The sequence below is a fragment of the Mesoplodon densirostris genome, chromosome 16 (assembly GCF_025265405.1).
Source record: "Mesoplodon densirostris isolate mMesDen1 chromosome 16, mMesDen1 primary haplotype, whole genome shotgun sequence".
NCBI classification, from domain to species: Eukaryota; Metazoa; Chordata; class Mammalia; order Artiodactyla; family Ziphiidae; genus Mesoplodon; species Mesoplodon densirostris.
The window spans coordinates 3,595,746-3,615,666 of NC_082676.1; positions in this window are offsets into that span (position 1 = coordinate 3,595,746).

Consider the following 19,921-nt stretch of genomic DNA (forward strand, 5'->3'; position numbering starts at 1 on the left):
GGAGCACAAGGGAAAACTCTGGGGTGATGGAAATGTTCTACACCTGGATCTGGATGTAGCCAGATAGAAAAGGTCATCGAACTGAATTCTTAAGATGAATGCACTTTACTGTAAGCTATACTTCAATTAAAAATTTTTGAGTATATTCTGTGTAAGTGATGAAGCCCTTGAATGACTTCAAAAATGTCCTCTTCCTGATGGTTCTATGAAAGCAAGCACAAAGTGAAGGACATTCGATTGTGCTGTCATCCAACCTTGTTAGGAAAATTATACCAAAAAGAAGCAATACTTGCCAGTCACAAAAAGATGAACACTGTATGAGTCCACTTATCTGAGGTACCGAGAGCAGACAAATTCATAGAGACAGAAGGCTGGGGAGGGGAGGAATGGGGGATTAGGGTTTAATGGGGACAGAGTTTCCGTTTGGGAAGATGAAAACAGTCCTGGAGATGGATGGTGGTGACGGAGCACAGCAATGTGAACGTACTTAATGCCACTAAACAGTACGCTGAAAAATGGTTAAAATGATAAATTTTGTGTTGTGTACATTTCACCACAATAAAAAAAAATGAGAAAAATCAACACTTGACTCCTTCTTTCTCCATTTTAAAATTAGCTTATAGTTGTGATCTAAATCATAAATGTAAGATAAAATTATCTTCATAATTTTCATTTCATTATTTTAAGATGAAACTTTATTTCAATCAAGCTTTTGTGTTTGTTTTTAGGGTTTTTTTTTTAAGCGCTGAATAACAAAAATCCATTACCCATTGTCAGTGAAGTCACTTATGAGGCCTTTTGCCAGAGGCCAAGTATCCTAGGATCACAAGGCCCTGCAGGGACAGGAGCCAGAGTCTGAGGGACCTGCCAAGTTAATTCAAATTTCTGTTTCTTAAAATGTATTTTAACTATTCCCCCCAAAAAAACCCATATTAGAAAGAGCAACATGCCTTCTTACACATCATATATAACAAATCAGAACACAAGTTAGACTGCATGCAGGTCTTGCAATAAAGTTCCCCACAATTTTTGTGCAAGATTTAATCTCCTTAAACATGTTTCACTGGCTAAGGAGGCTGAAGCTCTGCACTGCAAATTTTGAAGATTCAGTGATTTTTGCATTCCACTTACATAAAATCATAAAAGTGAGCACGTTAGGCAGTGTTTCTCAACCACATTCAGGCAAGACTGGGAAGCACCTTGCAGGGCATGTGGCAGTACCGTGCTGAAGTACGTCTGCGTGCATGATGCACTGTACATCTACGCTGTAGGTAAAACTGCAATGATGCTCATAACCTCGATACTAGTCAGAATCTGTTGAGTGGCCACTCTGCCAGCCCCATTCTGAGCACATTATTTTCATCATCTCATCTAAATCCTCAAAACAATCCCGCGAGGTAGATGGTGTCATGATCCCATTTTACAGAGGTGAGGAGGGATGAAGTAACTGGCCCAAGACCACACAGCTGGTTAGTGGGAGAACAAAAAAAAACAGAAGCATCAGCAGAATCTGGTCTAAACAACTACATGGTGCCATTTTGAGGGATACATCATCTGGAGGTCAAACCATAGCACAGATATTTTAGCACCTGCAATTTTTTTCAGGGTGCTCCCTGAAAAGGAGTGCACACTGTTACAGCTACTGTTGGCAGGGCTGGCTTCATGGGGTGCAACCTGCACAGACACACTGGACACCGCCCCCATCTTGGCTTACTTCTCCACTTTCACCATCTTAATAATCTTAATAACTTTAAAAAAAAAACTGTATTGACGTATAGTTGATTTACAAGGTTGTGCTCATTTCTGCTGCACAGCAAAGTGATTCAGCTATATATGTATATTCTCTTTCATGACCTTGATAACTTTTGCACAAGGGTCCACATTTGGTTTTGCACTGGGCCCCAAAAAGCATGTACCCATCTCGATTACTGGTCATTCATATATGAAATCCGTTCCTGCTGCTCCTCTTTTCATCTCATTGACTAGTTTAGTTAAAGAGATAGAAAGGTGAGGCAGTGAAAACATTTACGATTCACGCCTCTCTCCCTGTGAGAAGCAAAATATTCTTAACATCCCGCAAACAAAACACAGCTCAAAAGGAAATGTGACCCTGAGGCTGACCTAAGATGCAAATGCCTTCTACAACCTGCATGACGGGCGTTCGGCACTGGCGTGCCCCCCACTTCCCCTTCCCTGGGTGACCCCGACTTCCACTTGTGCTCTAGCTGCCCACCCCGGTCCAGTCTGCGTGCAGCTGTTATGGAGGAGGTCACCGACCACTGGCTGACGACCCTCGAGCTGGCTGGGACATGCAGAGGCTCCTCACCCACCGTGTCCCTGGAATGTGGGTTGCGCCCTCAGGCCCCACGGTGGGAGCCATTTTCAAGAAGCAGCACCGTGTGGACGGCGGACTGACTGAACCCGGTTAAGGCCTCCACATAAACTGTACGGTTCTGGCGGGCGGGGCGTACAAATCTACTCCTCTCGTCCCCAGACAAGCCCTAAAGAAGGTTCCTCGCTTGTTAAATCCGCCACCTACCCATTCGAGCAGCAGACCCCGTCTTGCCTCAGTCCTGGTCCTCCAGCCAGGAGCCAGCCTCCAACTTCCCGCGGGAACGCCCCAGGTTCCCAGCCGCCGAGCTCCGCCCACTCCCGAGATGGAGCGGGGAATGAGCCAATCAGCTCAGCTCATTTCTGGACACATGATCCTGCTCAGCCAGTCAGAGTGACTCTCGCCCTGAGGCGCGGACCAGCTTTCTCGGCTTGGCGAGCCCGTGAGGACGTGAGGTGCCGGGGCCGCGGCCGCCTGGCCACCAGACGCCAAAGCAGGTCTGAGGAGGGCACCAAGGGAGCCCTGGAGACACCTCAGTGCTGGGCACACGACCACTGCCCTTGGCCCCCAAGTTCCTCCTCCGCCACCTGGCCCCCAGCCCCTGCCCGGCCTCTCCTGTGTGGTGCGCTGGCCCACGCTGAGGTGCGCTGCGGGGCAACACGCTCCTTCGGGTTGTGAAGACCAAGATAAAGGTAACGCCTCATTGCATTTTTTATATCAATTACGTGTTGCAGTGATAGTACTTGGACATGCTGGGTTAATAACGTACGTGATTAAGATGAATTTCACCTGTGTTTGGGTGGGGCTGCTGGCAAAGTGCACGAGACGCTCGGGGCTGCCCTGCTCTTTCTGCTGTGGAGCCCGCTCTAGACAGACCACGAGGACAGCGGATTTACGGGGTGACCGTGTGATGTGCTGATCCCGCCAGCACAGTCTGTGCAGGGCAAGGGGGCGTCCTTCAAACGACACCGGGGCCAGAGGGCCTATGCGCCCCTCGGTAATCAAAGTCAGGGAGTTTGAGCGCGGAAAACGTAACAGATATTTTAAAACTCACTCTTTAACTTCCACCGCTTTTTAAGGGAAAGGGGCTGGCCTTCTGCCTCCTGGGTCTGGATGTCTTCGCTGTGAGGTCTCAGAGTGGCCTCGGCAGAGAACGCAGATGCTCCCAGAGGCTGGAGTTCCAGGACCCATCCGGGGAAGGGGCAAGAAATACGGAGCGAATCAGAGGGTCGCTGGTGAAGGGGTGGGGTGGGGACTCAAAGGGGCTCAATACGAGCGCTGTTATCTACGCTTCCACTTGAAGTTGTTTCTTAGTTTTTCACCTTTTTCCAGTGCAAGTTGGTTTTTCTTCCCCCTTTCTCACCACTCGCACCTCCAGTTTAAAAACAGAAGAGTTTTCTGTATTCACATGCATTATGTGTGAATAGGATCAATTTATGGGACTGCTAAAGGAGTTAATTTTTTCCGTCGGGAAACAACGTGGAGCAAAACAGCCCACATTCACGAAAGCCGCGCCCGCCCACCCAGGATGCAAAGGCACGGGAGGCCCTACTGCTGACTCACCACCCTTCCCCCGCCGGAGGACGGGAGGATTTGTCTCTCCTTTGGCGGAGTATGCGATGGGGGCTGGCACTGACCTTCCTTGCCCACATTTCAGAGGACTAGGAAGTCCCAGCCAACATCAGGAACGTAATAGTGAAAGTGCCATAATAATGGCGAAATAGTACTCTGAGAATTATTCAGTAATTTCCAACTACAATAGCTCTTCCTTCAGAAATGCTGAAGATTGGCGTCTATTTTGCTCTAGAGAGAACATTCCTTATTAGGACAAAGTGAAAAGGAAAGCAACAGTACCTAAAAAAGAGGCAGAAAATGAAAAGCCACAAGCTTCTGCTGGTGTAGAGAAGGCAATTTCTCTCTGCTCGTCCAAGAACAGCTAGGCTATACGGAGTACTCCATAAACAGCCAGCTGTGGACTCGCCTGTTTTATCCCCTTCATTACAACATCAGTGTGTGCTGCTGAAAATGGCCAATTCTATAGCAAAGAATCATTCCCCAGAGAAGCATCTGGGCCTCATTGCTGCTGAAAATGCTTCGGAAACAGCATTGGGTTTTTAGTTGTTGTTGTTCTTTTTTTTTTTTTTCCATATTCCTTAGGCCTCTGCCCAAGATGTGACCTGAGCTGATTCTCACAGAAGCCATATAAAGAATGCTTTTACTTAATCTAGTTCAAATTCACGCTGCTTTATTCAAAAGCTGTGTCCTTGAGAGGAGTTAAATATGCTGTCTCTCCCCTTACCGACTCACCTGGTAATCTTCTGTTTACAGTAACTAGCCATCAACCCTAGTAACAATGTCTAGGAGACCCGTGTTACATTTCAGGCTGTGCTGTGCAGTCTGCAAGCAGGTTTCACTTCATCTTTATAACAATAGTATCGGGTAGGCATTTTTTATTATCCTCATTTTACACATGAAGAATGGAGGCACAGAGCGGAGCCGCTGGGCCCGTGAGCCATGGCCGCGGAGCCTGCGCGTCCGGGCCTGTGCTCCGCAACAGGAGAGGCCACGACAGTGAGAGGCCTGTGTACCGAAAATAAAAAAAAAAAAAAAAAAAAAAGAATGGAGGCACGGAGAAGTTAGGTAACTACTTTTCCAAGATGGGACAGCAGGTAGAAAAAAAGGCCAGGTCAACTGGCTCCTAACTGCAGGCTCGTAACCCATACTATGCCACTTCCCAACACACATCCCATATGTTAATCACCTATGAGCCCTTTTGGAATATTCACTTGTTCATTCATTTATTTATTCACTTAACCTTGATAAGGTGCTTCCAGCTGCCAGGGATACAAAGATAAATGAAATCAGGTCCCTTACATCAAGAAATTCACCATCTGGCTGAGAATCATTTTGAAATGCAAAAGATCAAATCCTCATTCATTTGTTTTCTGAATTTGAAAAACTTTTTGTGCTGAGTTTGCCATATTAGGCTTTTGTGTTTTATTTGTTGTTTTCTGAGCTTAGAAGGGGGAAAGACCTGCAATCACAGACTGTAATTTTTTCATTGTTCCATTTTCTCTTATTATATTTTGGATTCGGGACCCACTTTTCTGCATTCATCCATCTGCATCTGTCTATTGCAGATATGCACGTCCCAAACAAATGGGCAAGCAAAAGCTCTGTAAAGCCAGTTATGTGACATCACTGTGTTTCACTCATTTCTAACTTTTGTGTTAGCCATGTGTGCACACCGAACACTCCAGAAAGGCTGGTCAGGCTACAGTGAGTTTTATTTAACCTGTAGGATATTTTATTTTGAATGGAATTAATGTTTTAAAATTAGAGATTTTATGTAAAAATCCAGATTTCTGGTTTGTCTTGAAAAATTTGAAGCTCTGCTAACAAAACACTGAGCTCTGAGCTGACATGACAACAGGGCTAGTGCCAAATAGTGGCTATCCTCTTCAGTAGGGCCTGTCCAGTTCCTCGCAGGCCCCACCGCTCCCTATAGTGTCCCCATCATTGAGATTGTGTGTGTAGCTGTCACCAAGTCATCTCACCTACACTGTTGCTTTCTTATTGTCTAAGAGTATTTCTGTATCTCTGTCTTTAATCAAAGATGGAAAATAAAAATCAAGCTGAAAGGGCCTGTGATTATTTTTATACCTAGTCTGCCTTGCTTATTTACTTTGCCTTACCTCTATAAATATGGCTGCAACATAGGGTAGACCAATTACGTTCCAAATGTGACTAACAGGAGCATATGTAATCAAGTCCTTCCAGGGAGCGTAACTTGACTGAAATGTGACTGTGACTGAAAACCCCACATATCCCACACCTATCAGTTATCTATTGCTGTGTCACAAACCTCCCCACAACTCAATGGCTTAAAACAATCACTTATTTGGCTCTTGCATCTGTGGGTCAGCAATTTGGGTTGGACTCAGGTAGGTAGCTCTTGTATTGGTCTCACTTGGGCTCATACATGCATCTGTGGTCAGCTGGTGGTCAGTGGCCTAACTCACATGGCTGCAGGTTGGCTGACTATAGGTTGAGACAACGAAGGTAACTGAGCTTTGTGTCTCTCACCCAGCCCACTAGCCCAGGCTTGTTTCGGTGGTGGTGGTGGTAGGGCTCCCCTCTTAGTCTCCTCCGGTTACTGTAACAGAAAACACGAACTGGTAGCCTAAACAACAGACATTTATTTTGTCATGGTTCTGGAGGCTGGAAGTCCAAGATCAAGGTGCTGGCAAAGTTGATTTCCAGTGAGACCTCCCTTCCTGGCTTGCAGACAGCTGCCTTCTCACTGTGTGAGCATTTCTGTGTCACTTCCTCTTCTAATAAGGACACAAAGTCCTATTGGATCAGGACCCCACCCTTATGACCTCAGTTAACCATAATTTCCTCCTTAAAAGCCTCATCTCCTGATATAGCCACACTGAATCACACTGGATGTTAGTGCTTAAACCTCTGAATTTTGGCGGGGTACACAGTTCAGTCCATAACAGGTCCCAAGAGCAACCAGAAGGCAAGCTCCCTGTGTAACATTCGCTATTTTCTCATTGGCCAAGACAAATCCTGTGGCCAAGCTCTGAGTCAGTGTGGGAGGGACTACCCCTGTGCATGGATACAGGAAGGCATGAACAAATGAGGGACCATGACAGCAACAACCCACCAGACCCTAGGTCAGTTCTCTTGAACTGCTATATACTTGAAATAGATATGTTTTAAATGGATGCAGTGGTCTGCAGGTCACTATCCAACATCCGATTCCAGTCAGCTGATTGTTCTAAGTGGATGATGGACACCCTTTCCCCTTCCGAGGGGTGGGCATGGACCCAGTGCTGGACAAAATGGAAATATCTGCTGAGAGTACTTATGGGAAAAGTTTGGGGGAAGAGAAGGTCCCTCTTCCTCTGGACATTGTTGATAACTGAGCAGCTACAGCTACTTTGCTGTCCACTTGAGGATGAAGCCAACCCTCAGGGGAAAGGAGCTTCAAGAAATGCAGATAAAGGCACCAGAGCCTGATGTCCACACCTAGATCCCACTCGCCTCTGGGTTTCTTTGTTGCACAGCCTCATAAATGTCCTTGTTGTTGGGAGTGGCCTGAGTCCTGGTGTTCTATCACTTAGAACCTAATGCATACCAACCAACACAGATAGTAACAGGATTGGTCAACCCACATTGGAGCTATAGAGAGCAAACAGGCTTCCTGGGGGGTCCAGGATCCCTTTCTCACACTGGCCTTGTGCAGCCTCCTGTCTCAGGCTCCTTCTCTGTAAAAGTAGGAATTGTCTATCCTATAAGCCCCAAGCATGGATTTGTGATCAGATGAGATAATGCATGGGAAAACATTTCAAACTATATAAATTGTCACACCAATGTAAAGAAAAGAGAAAACAGCATCTTTAAGGTTGAAAAGATTGACAGCTAATAGCTAGAATTATGTCATATCACCAATCTATCCATTTAGTCAGGTCAGTAAGAGGACTTGTCAGATGTGTTTACTGTTACAGAGACCAAAATCACCACCTACTATACAAGACATCCTCCTATAATTAACTTTTCAACTAAATCAAGACATTCTTAGCATTGTGTATGAGCTGAGAGTAGTTAAAGGGTGGGAGCAGTGGGCAAAACCAAGTCTACATCAGTTAGGATAATTTCAGCTGCAAGGAACCAACACCCACTTAGTCCTGACTTAGAAAATAAATAAAGAATTTATTGGCTCAACTGTGAAGGGTCTGGCAGTAGGGCATCTACCAGAAGATTTCAGGTGAGGTGTGGTTCAGTGGCTCAGTGACACCATCAAGAACCCAACCTCCCTCTCTGTGCCCTCTGCCTTTCATGGCATCACCCTCACATTCACACATGTCCAGCCAGTAATTGCTAGGTGCACTATCAAGGACGATCATACATGTAGTCATCGCACTTTGCTGTGGAAAAAGCATGAATTTGTTCAATACAAATATTTTAAATATATACCAAATTTTATAACCTTGATTCAAGATTCTTTCATTTTTCAATATACTGGGAGCCTCAAGAATGGGACCCCGGACTTCCTTCATCACAGAGAGGTCCTATTTGTGCTGATGCAACTGATGGTCAGCTCAGAAACCACATGCTTGAAAACTCTCTTGCTGGAATGCAGTGTGCCTTAGTTTTCGTAAACACGCATTTGGAAACTTGCTTTCTTTGAGATGGGCTGAAATGCCCAGGCATCAGATCCCCAGCTCCACCCCACACATGCAGAAATCTGTGAACCTGAGGTGATAACAGTAGGGACCAATTTTAAATATCTCCCACTGAGATTTAAGGGAGTAAATAAAAGAAGAAAGACCTTGTTTACTTTCATTTACTATCACCCACTTGGTTGGTATGCTCATTAGAATCTGGCATTTATAAAGAATATTAAATTGGCCCTGGTCTTTTAATCCTTTTTTTTTTTTTTTTTTTTTTTTGCTGTACGCGGGCCTCTCACTGCTGTGGCCTCTCCCGTTGCGGAGCACAGGCTCCGGACACACAGGCTCCGCGGCCATGGCTCGCGGGCCCAGCCGCTCCGCGGCATGTGGGATCTTCCGGGATCGGGGCACGAACCCATGTCCCCTGCATCGGCAGGCGGACTCTCAACCACTGCGCCACCAGGGAAGCCCTTTAATCCTTTTGATGAGTGATTTCCCCTGCACCAGCCATAGATGTTAAGACAACTGGTCCTTATACCTGTGTAAATACTTTTGTGCTGATTTCTATGCTGAAGGTTGACAGTGAGCTTGGTGTATAGGAGCCAGAGACGGCTAAGTGCTAACAAGCATAAGCCACGTCCCCAGGGTTTTGAACAATCACGTTCTGGTCTTTCTCAACCCAATTGAATATGTATTTCTATACATAAGTAAGCCAAATACCAAGTGGAAATCATATTAGATATGCAGAAATATCAGCAAACTTCAGTCTTTAGTCAAGCAGAAAGAAACGGCAATCAATTAAAGAGTATTCTGATGGTACACGACATCCAACAAGATAAACGCACCCATTTCAGAGATTCACACCTATACTCCTTGGGACTAAGGAGCTTTGGGACAAAAATCTTAAAATCAAATGTTATTTTTATTCTAGTGACTATCAGTAGATCTAGAAATAAAAACTCCATTTCTTTAAACAGATATATTTCCTGACTTTTCACAACTTCCTCCCTCTCCCTCATTTTATTTGACATATTCTGATGAGTCACCTGTTATAAGCAAGTCATAATATATTTGACACCAGGAGCCATATATTTGTATTTGTATCCCCAATTATTTGCATGTTCTGAGACCAATTTCCAGTGCAGGTGTGTGTGGGGTGCAGGGCGTTCCCCCCACACCACCAAGCAGTTCTCTGGGACACCAGCTGGGTGTCCTACAATTCAACTGAATTATGACACTATCTATGCAGCAGTAGCACCAGATTCCACAGGTAATGGCTCAGTTCTTCAGGACTGCACTACCCCCCACCCGACTTTAGACGCCCATCCCAAACCTGTGCTTCTGCAGCTTGGAGGTTCCAGCATCTCCCTCCTCGGGTTCGAGTGATTTGCTAGAGTGTCTCACAGAACTCAGAGAAACATTTTACTTATTAGATTACCAGTTTATTGCAAAGGATATTAAAGGATACGAATCAACAGCCAGGTGAAGAAATACACAGGCAAGGCATGAGGAAAGGGCTCAGGGCTTCCTTGTCCTCTGGAGCACCACCCTCCCCTCACCTCCACATGTTTACCAGCCAGCCCACATCTCACACCTTTCTGAGCTTTCTGCTAGTCAACTCACTAACATAACAAAAGACACCTTTATTGTTCTCATCTCTTAGGAAATTCCAAGGGTTTTAGGAGCGCTTTGCCAGAAATGGCATAGAAATATATATTTCTTATTATATGAATCACAATATCACATCAATGCACCTTCATATATTTCTATTTGTTTCTCTAGTGCACAGCAAATCATGTAGTGTACAGTCAGTGTTCAATTCATGTGGGCTAAAGTTTTGTGAGCCTTAAACTACCCACCTGTATAGACCCTTGACTGTTTGAACATCCATCCCCAGATATCATGAGATGTGACCTTTCCTGGGTGGATGAGCACATGTCTGTGGCTGTGTCCCACCATTGACCAACCAGGAAGTTCTTGGACAGCATTTTTCATGTTCTCCAATAAAGTTACTCCATCGTGTGACCTTTGACAATGCTAAAGCAAAAATAAATGAGCAACTGTTAAATACTTCCCCTCAGAGAAGATATCTAGAAGGGATTTACCTTATCATTCCTAAATTCTGAAAGAATAAAATGTTTCTTTTTCATAAGACATTTTAAAAAATGATGATCTGCCAGTAAACATACAACTGACAATTCCTGCCTTTGCATCCTTAGAGGGAAAAATGAGATCAAGAGTTAGACATTGTGCATTCTCGTAACACTCTTCCTCCTCCTACCCCTAAGTACAGGACAGCAAAACTTCCAAAGGCGGCCTTGCTGCCATTCCTTTAACCTGGAAAGGACCAGGCCAGCCTCACCGCATAGATTTTCTCAATCTAAAATTATTTAAAATTCTGCAGTAGATGTCTGATGGTGTTTTTGGCTGCCACGCATCTGTTCCTCCTGTTCCAAGTAGCAAAGTCTGAGCTCCCATCAAAGAACCACCCTCCCCCGTTTGGTGTATGTGGGAGTTGAACCCACAACGTGGCTCCAGAGGTGGACGTAGGACCCCAGCTTGGCCAACAGGCAGCGTGCCTCAGGCCACGTGGTGTGCGTAGGGATGCCAGTGTGAGGGAAGCCCGGCAAACGAGAGGCTTCGAGCTCTTGCCAGAGGGGTTGCTGAACTGGTAAGATGTGGCTGAAGCTACTGGTGACCACCTTTTGGTAAAGGAAAGAGCCTGCCGGAGAGGGAAGCTGATGCAGGAGGCAGCAGGGCCTAGACCAAGAGCGGGAGAGGGATTCCTGCTGTGCACCTGGTCAGCCACCCAAGGAGCTGGCCTCTGGCTATTCCGTTCAATGACACAGTATAGTCCCTTTCAAAAGGAAAACCTATTTATTGAGCTGAGTTTCAGTAACAGGTAACTGGAAGACTTTTGCGAAAAACAGTATTTGTAGGAAGACCAGAGAAAGGTCTTTTAGGGAAAATAGATCAATTAAACTGTGTAAACAAGCTAATTAGATCAGGGATACAGTTTGGGCTCTTTCAGTGCAATCCTTTTTAACAAACTCAGTTTAATCTGATGTCTTACAGTTATAGACATTGTAGAGGTATTTATCTGTATTGTTCTGAAACCACCATCCCCATTCTAAAATTAGCCTGTTCCTATGTCATGCATTTAGGTAGGCATGGGGATTTGTGTCTTCATTAACCAATAGTTCTCTCTAATTCCCGGTCTAAAGCATTCCATTAATATTTCCCTGCAGTGACAGATGAAAGTGTTAAGAACATGATAGTGCAATTAGTGGTTGGCCCAAGAAAATAGAATTATTCTTTATTGCCTTCATATAATTGATTCAGATACTTAATATTATCTCCAGTGACTCTGAGGCTCTTTGCTCATACTGCTTCTTTAAAATATATAAGGTGTTTGTTGTATTTTTTTCATGTTGGAAGAGGCCTCTCAGTTGTAGTAATATCTAGCTGATGTAATATCTAGTTGCTGGCATATCGCGTGTTGGATATAAGTTGCTTTGGATCAACTTCAATTAATTCAAAGTGATTCAATTATTCTGAAATGATGAATTTGGAGAAGAAAAGAAAAGAGAAATATAGAGTTAGTCCAGGTTACCTTATATACCCAAGGGAATTACGAACTGAGGAAACAGTACATAAAGTTCTGGCAAGAATCAAAATAATAGAAGAACATTTCTGAGCATTGAAAATACGAAAGTTTCATGTTGAGTCTTCAAAATGAAAGGGTTCCAAGGACCTAAAAAAATTAGTGAAAGTACAAAAGAGGCCTATATCTGTTATTCATTCTAGGGAGCTCCCTTTTTTCTGGAAATAATTTAGTATATATCTCCAAAAAATAAACATTTTTTAAAAATAATCACAATAACATTATCACACATAAGAAATGACAGTAACTTCTTAATATCTCCAAATATCCAGTGAGTGTTAAAAATTCCCAGATGGCCTCTTACTAATTTTTTTTTTTTACAACTGGCTTATTCAAATTAAGATCCACACAGGGCTGTACCTTGGAATCTCTTTAGATATAGTTTCTCCCTCCTCTCTTTTTAATTTCTTTGCAATTAATTTGTGAATGATGTCATAGGGTTTCCCATATTCTTAATTTTGCTGATCATATCCCTGTGATGACATTACATTTGTTTCTCCATCCCCTGTCTTCAGGTTCAATACTTCGGCAAAAAAAAAAAAAAAAAAAAAAATCCTTACATGGTATCATATATTTCTATCAGGAGGCACACAGTGTCTGGCTGTTTCTTTTTTTGATCCCAGCAGTCACTGGAGGTGACTTAATGCCTACATTTGAGGTTGAAACATTGTGATTTCTGTTCTACCATTCTGTCATCTTTCTTGAGCTGGAATTCGTCAGTATAAGGAGAAACCTTCTCCAGTAAATCACTTGGTTACCCTGAGGTACGGTTGTAAAGTAATGGCAGGAAAAGTGCTCAGTGCTCTACTTGTACTTGCTAGTTTTCAGAATAGTTGTTCCATCCTTCAGAAGAACTCAAATCGTTGTTGATGTTGTTGTTGTTGTTTTATGCATGTATTTTAACATAGCTGGTGTGTTTCAGTCCACCGTTGCCATTATTCTTATTGATGCTCCAAGTGTGCCATCCCTGGCTGGGAAGGCTGTTCAAGCCAGCCACTGAGCCCTCTGACCTGACCCAAGAGCCTTCTTTTTTGTTTCCTTTGGTAAGCTAAGATGATCCTGTATCTCCCTGTACACATCTGGAATCAGCCATGTCTCCACGGAGATCTGGTTTGTTTCAGTGGGAAGTGTTGTTTAGTGATCACAGTCTGGATGCTAGGAGCGTCCCTTGCTACTAGATTACTCCTGGTTTCTGGGCTTGTGCAGTGGACAGATGCAGGAAATGTGTGTTTTAAGAGAAGATACATCGTGAGTCTATACTGATATTTCCAATTCAAAATAGGGTTGCAGTGTTTTTATTTAAATTCCTTTATATTTTTCTCTGTTTTAAGCTGAGTATCTTATTTACTGATGACATGAACACAGTTCGTTGTTTCTCCTGTAATTTACTTAAGTAGCTTCCAAATAGAAATACCAGTGTAATAGCTAACAATGCAATTACTGAAAAGAAAAACTATTCTTTTTGTCCTTAACATATATCCCAATAAGATGTACAGCCAAATTACTGTTCTTTACAGTCACTTAAATTAATCTCTCTGTGTGTGGGCTAAACCAACAACTCAATGCATAGGTTAATTTCTTTCATTTTGCTTTTGATTTTGAGGAAGGGTCACATTAAAAGCAAAATCTCACCAAACCACAGACATGACTTCTTTAACATTTTAACACACATGCTTCTTGTCGTTTGTGTATGTGAATGTTATGACAAAAATGGAATCCTAGTTACAGAAGGCTTTACATTTGCTTTATTCACTCCAGAGTATATCGTAAATCTCTTCTCATGTCATTAAAATATTTCTAAATCACTATTTTAGCACCTTCATGGTATTTTATCACTTACATGAATTACAGCTCTCTCAGCTAATCCTCTATTGTTGACCATTTAAGTTGTTTACAATTTTTCACAGTTTTAAACAACACTGTGATGAATATCCTTGGGACCAAATATGTGCAAACATTCTCAAATTACTGCTTTAGATAAATTCCCATGAATGCATTTGCCGAACCAAAAAAATAAAAAATAAAATAATCACTTTAAGACTTTTACTTCCTGCAGCTGAATCGTTCTCCTGAAGTATTTGAGAGTTCTCACATCCCTAGGCTCTCAGCAATGCTAGGCATTATCATGCGTTTTTTAATTTGTCTAATTTGAAAGGCAGTATGGCATGTGATTGTTGATTGTAGACATTTCTTTAAATGGATGACTATAGGTATTCATTTATTTACTCTTTAATTCAACAAAACTGTAATTCAGCATTTACCTTTTGCCACGCCCTGGACACAGGACTTCCATCACAGACTGGTCCCTCCCCTCGTGGGGCTCAGAGTCCAGAGGAAAGGAAAAACATTTGAATAAGTAAGCTGGGGAGGAGAAATGCAAGGCATCAAGAAGGCTCATGATAGGGAGACCAAGTTACATGGGGTGGGGCAGGGAGTGGTCAGGCAGAATATAGAGGTTTACACTGAGACCGAAAGGATGGGTATGCTATATCTGGGAGACAAGTGGGTGATGTGGAGGGAGAACAACCCAAAGAAAGAAAATCACACATGCAAAGCCGCTGAGGTATGACTCAGGTTTTTCTTAATGTGCAAATACCCCATTCATGAAAGAGGATCCGGAAGTCCAGGGATGCATCTTCTGCCTGCCTGTTCTAAGCACATGGATGCTGGTATAAGGCGTAGAAAAGAAGAAAGAGCAAAACTTCAGCATCTTGTCTCAGACGCCTCTCCTGAGCGCGTGCTTCAGGTCTCCATCCTCCTCGCCAACATCAGCAACAGGTGTCTCTTCATCAGCCCCCTAACACTCTCACAGCTAAACCATGTGATCAAGGTGATTTATGGCAGCTGTGCATCCTGGGCAGCTTAGAAAGAGAAATCTCTATAATTATACAGGCTTGCTGTTATTTAAATATTTACCAACATTAAACACCAAAGGGCTGTGCAAATGATCCAGGGCTTCATATTGTTCTGAGCTAATATTCTTTGTACAACATTATGCAAATTGCATAAACTTTATTTTGTTGTTGCTGCAGGCAGTGTATCCCAAGGCAGCCATTCGCTAAGTTGAAACAGATAAAGCTTTAATAACACATAGTGATGATGAATAAGTCACAAAGTTTGTGCAATGCTAATGTTCTCACTCACCCTAGGGTGGTTTATTAGATAAACAAGTAACATTTCCTGATTTGCTTTTGCTCAAGTGGCGTCGTTTTCTTGGGAATGTTTGTGCAATAAATTATTTCAACCCATTAGGCTGAATTTGTTAATGAACAAATCATATTCACTCGCCGTCTGTCGTGAATTGCTGAGAATTGAGATTTAAACACTGAAATTATACATTAATTTTACTTTCCAAAAACAAAGCTGGTTAAGAGAAATTAAACTTGGCTAAAATGGGAACAAAACAGCATGTCCAATGCTGGATATTTTAAGCCTGCAAAGGAGGCTGTGAATGATTTCATTAATATTCAGAACACTTGGGCGTTGTGACAACGACAAAATGCAACTTAACTAACAGTGCTATGCCTTGGGAATACCCGTTAGCAGCAACTCAGCTGTGCCATCGGTGCGTTTGCCCACAGGATGCCTATGTGGGTTCAGCATGGGTCAGGGCCCCACACACCTGTGTGCTGGTCTGGAACCCATTCCCCTGCCTCGTGGCATCCACAGGGCGGAATTGATCCTGCAACAAGGTATCATCTGTCTGTGTTCATAACAATCTGCTTCCTTAAGAAGGTGATTAGAAATAGCTCAGAAAATAACAGCTGGAAACAATGTAATTGTGCATCAGAGGGCCAATGGCAAAAAGGAAAGTGCCGACCGTCCATACAGCACAGGTTTCCACAGCTAGGAAAGAGAAGGAGGTAAACCCATGTGGTCTGAAATCGATTTCCAAGATAAGAGTTTTTTAAATTTCTAGCATGAATTTTATTGAAGAAAATCTTATGGAAATAGGCACAAAACCATAAGTTTCACAAAGTGTACACACACGTGGGTAACCAGCACTCACATCAAGTGTCAACATTACAACCCCACAGAGCCCCTCACGATGTCTCCCACCCAGTGGATCCAGTACCTCAACATCAGAGGTTAGTGCTGGAGCCATGTGCCTTTCACACCTGGATTCTTTCCATCAGGGTGATGTCTCTGAGATCCCTCCACATTGTTGCTTATAGCTGTAGCTCGTGTGTGCTCATTAATGGATAATATTCTTTGTATAAATACACTACAGTTCATTTACTCTTTCTCCCATTGATGGTCATCTGGGTTCTTTCCAACTTTTAACTATTACAAATAGTATTGCTTTAAATAGTCTTGTACATATCTCTGATGAATGTGAAAACATGTCTTTTCAAAGCAGTCATAGCCAGGTACAGATCAGGGTGTTACGGTACATTTACATTGGTCTGGGGATGTAGGTGAAAGGGATGGGGGTAAACGTTCATACACCACACTCACACATCATATATTCACTAGTGACGTTTACGGAGACCCCTTCTGAAGTATATAAAGTGATAACCATGTCTGCCTTTGGGAAGAATGTTTAAGGGACAGGGGGAACCTTCATTTTCACTCTTTATATTTTTGTACTATTTTAAATTTTCCCAAGGGTGTGAGTAAGTTAAAAATTAGTTAATCTGGCGGGGGGGGGGGGGGAGGGCGATAAATATAATGAATCCAGAGTCATTTAGGCTCTAACTGGACATGTGGACGTTGTTAAAACATTTCATTTTATTTTCCTTCAGCTGTGCTTCCCAGCACTTTACCAAAGCCTGTCTCATTTGCTTCTCACAATAAACAAGTGTGAGAGAGCATTTGTTGGCCATTTCAACAGACCACACGTGTGCCATGATTTCATTTAATTCTCATATGCAACCTAGGAAATGGGCTTTATTAAATAACCCCACTTCACTAGTGAGGAAACCAGAGGTTAGAGAGGTTGGCTGGGTTGCCTGGGGCCACCTGGCTGGTAAACAGTTTTTGGATCCTTTGCCAAGTGCTCTTTCTACTCAAGAATGCCTGGAAGAGCCTGGAACACACTGGAGGAGGAAAATGAAGGACAGAGGAACTGTCCAGGGGTTAGAGGGGCAATCCTGGAATAACATAGGGGCTTCCTGCCCCCCTCCTCCCTAAGAGCAGGTCATGTCCTTAATGACCACTGAATGTCAATGCTTCTGCATTGCATGCCTTAGACCAGGGATGGCAAACGTTTTCTGTGAAGGGCCTGACAGTGAATATTTTAAGCGTGCGGGCTGTGTCTTCTCAGTCAGACTTCTCAACTCTGCCTCATTGAAGCATAAAGTAGCCATAGACAGTAAGTACATAAGTGGAAGGATATGGCTGTGTTCCAATAGCACTTTATTTAGGACATGGAAATCTGAATTTCATACAATTTCCACATGTCATGAAATATTATTTTTTACATTTTTCGACCATTTAAAAATGCAATAGTCATTCTTAGTTTCAGCTCATGGGCTGTACAAAAACACTGGGCTAGATATGGCCCATTGGTTTCAGCTTGTCAACTTTTGCTTTAAACAGATACAAAAAGAGGTTAAGACAGTCACTGAGCAAAAGCTTATCAATTTGAAGTCAAAATTCATTTAGTTGCAAAATGGGAATAAAACTTAAACCAGCTAAATCGAAATAGGGAATTCATGAACTCATAACCGAGAAGCCCAGGGGGTTGGTATTCAGACATGGCTGGTTTAGGGGTTTGGATATCAAGCGTTTTTCTCTACCTCCCTCCCTTCCTTCCTCCCTCCATCTCCTTCTTTCTCCTCCTTCCCCTCCTCTTCTTCCTTCTCTTTCCCCTTTGCCACAGGGGAAAAGACATTACGTACAGTGCAGCACTGGAAAGAATATAAGCTGATGTCTCAACAGAAATTATGGAGGCCCAAAACAGTGGAGTGACATTTTTTTTTAATGTATGATACTGTATAAGTTCAGGTGTGAATCATAGTTGTAGTTTTCACAATTTTTAAAGGTTATACTCCATTTATAGTTTGAAATATTGGCTATATTCCCCATGTTGTACAATATATCCTTTTAGCTTATTTTATACCTAATAGTTTGTACCCCTTAATTCCCTCCCCCTTATTACCCCTCCCCCTTCCCTCTCCCCACTGGTAGCCACTAGTTTGTTCTCTGTATCTGTGTCTGTTTCTTTTTTGTTATATTCGCTAATTTGCTATATTTTTTAGATTCCACATATAAGTGACAGCATATAGTATTTTTCCCTCTCTGTCTGACTTATTTCACTCAGCATAATGCCCTCCAGATTCATCCATGTTGTTGCAAATGGCAGATTTTCATTCTTTTTTATGGCTGAGGAGTATCCCTTTGTGTATGTACACCACATCTTCTTCATCCATTCATCTGTTGGTGGACACTTAGGTTGATTCCATATCTTGGAAATTGTAACTAATACTACTATGAACATCGGAGTGCGTGTATCTTTTCAAATTAGTGGGGTTTTTTTTTCCGGTATATATCCAAGGTAGAATTGCTGAAACATATGGTAGTTCTATTTTTAGTTTTTTGAGAAACCTCCATACTCTTCTCCACAGTGGCTGCACCAATTTATCAATACATTCCCACCAACAGTATAAGAGGGTTCCCTTTTATCCACATCCTTGCCAGTATTTGTTATTTGTGTTCTTTTTGATGGCAGCCATTCTGACAGGTGTGAGGTGATACCTCATTGTGGGTTTGATTTGTGTTTCCCTGATGATTAGCAATGTTGAGCATCTTTTCATGTGCCTGTCAGCCATCTGCATTTCCTCTTTGGAAAAACGTCTATTCAGTTCTTTTGCCCATTTTATAATCAGGTTGTTTGTTTCTTTGATGTTGAGTCGTATGAACTACTTATATATGTTGGATATTAACCCCTTATTGGTCATATCATTGGCAAACATTTTCTCCCATTCAGTAGGTTGTCTTCTGTCGATGGTTTCCTTGGCTGTGCAAAAGCTTTTAAGTTTAATTAGGTCCTGTTTCTTTATTTTTATTTCCTTTGCTTTAGGAGACAGATCCAAAAAAACATTCCTGTGATTTATGTCAAAGAGTGTTCTGCCTATGTTTTCCTCTAGGAGTTTTATAGTATCTGGTCTTACATTTAGGTCTTTAATCCATTTTGAGTTTATTTTTATATACAGTGTTAGAGAATGTTCTACTTTCATTCTTTTACGTGTAGCTGTCCAGTTTTTAAAGGGCTAAGAACAACTAATAAATAACATCTTCTCAACCTAGAGTGTTCTGTACAGTTAAAACATACTTTGAAAGTAAGCAACATAAATACTTTTTTAGCGGACAAAAACAGAATTCATATCCAACAGATATTCACTATCGAAAAAATGCCAAAGGACATTGTTCAGGCTTATAGGAAATGATACCCACCCTTAGCTATTTAAAACACAAATAATAAAGTATTGAAGGGTTTATAACATACATAGAAGTAAAATATATGACAGTGCAAACACAGAGTGTTGTGGGAATAGATGGAATTACATGGTTATAAGATATTCACGTTGTTCATGAAGTAAAATATTATTTGAAGCTATCTGTGCTAACTTTAAGATGAATATTATAATATCTAAAGCAACAGCTAAAATAAATACAAAAGATACAGCCAAAAATAGAAAGGATAAAAAGAATACTATAAAAATATTCAGTTAAACCAAGAGAAGATAGGAAAGTAGTAAGAGAACAACAAAGAATAAATGCAGCAAATAGAAAAAAAAA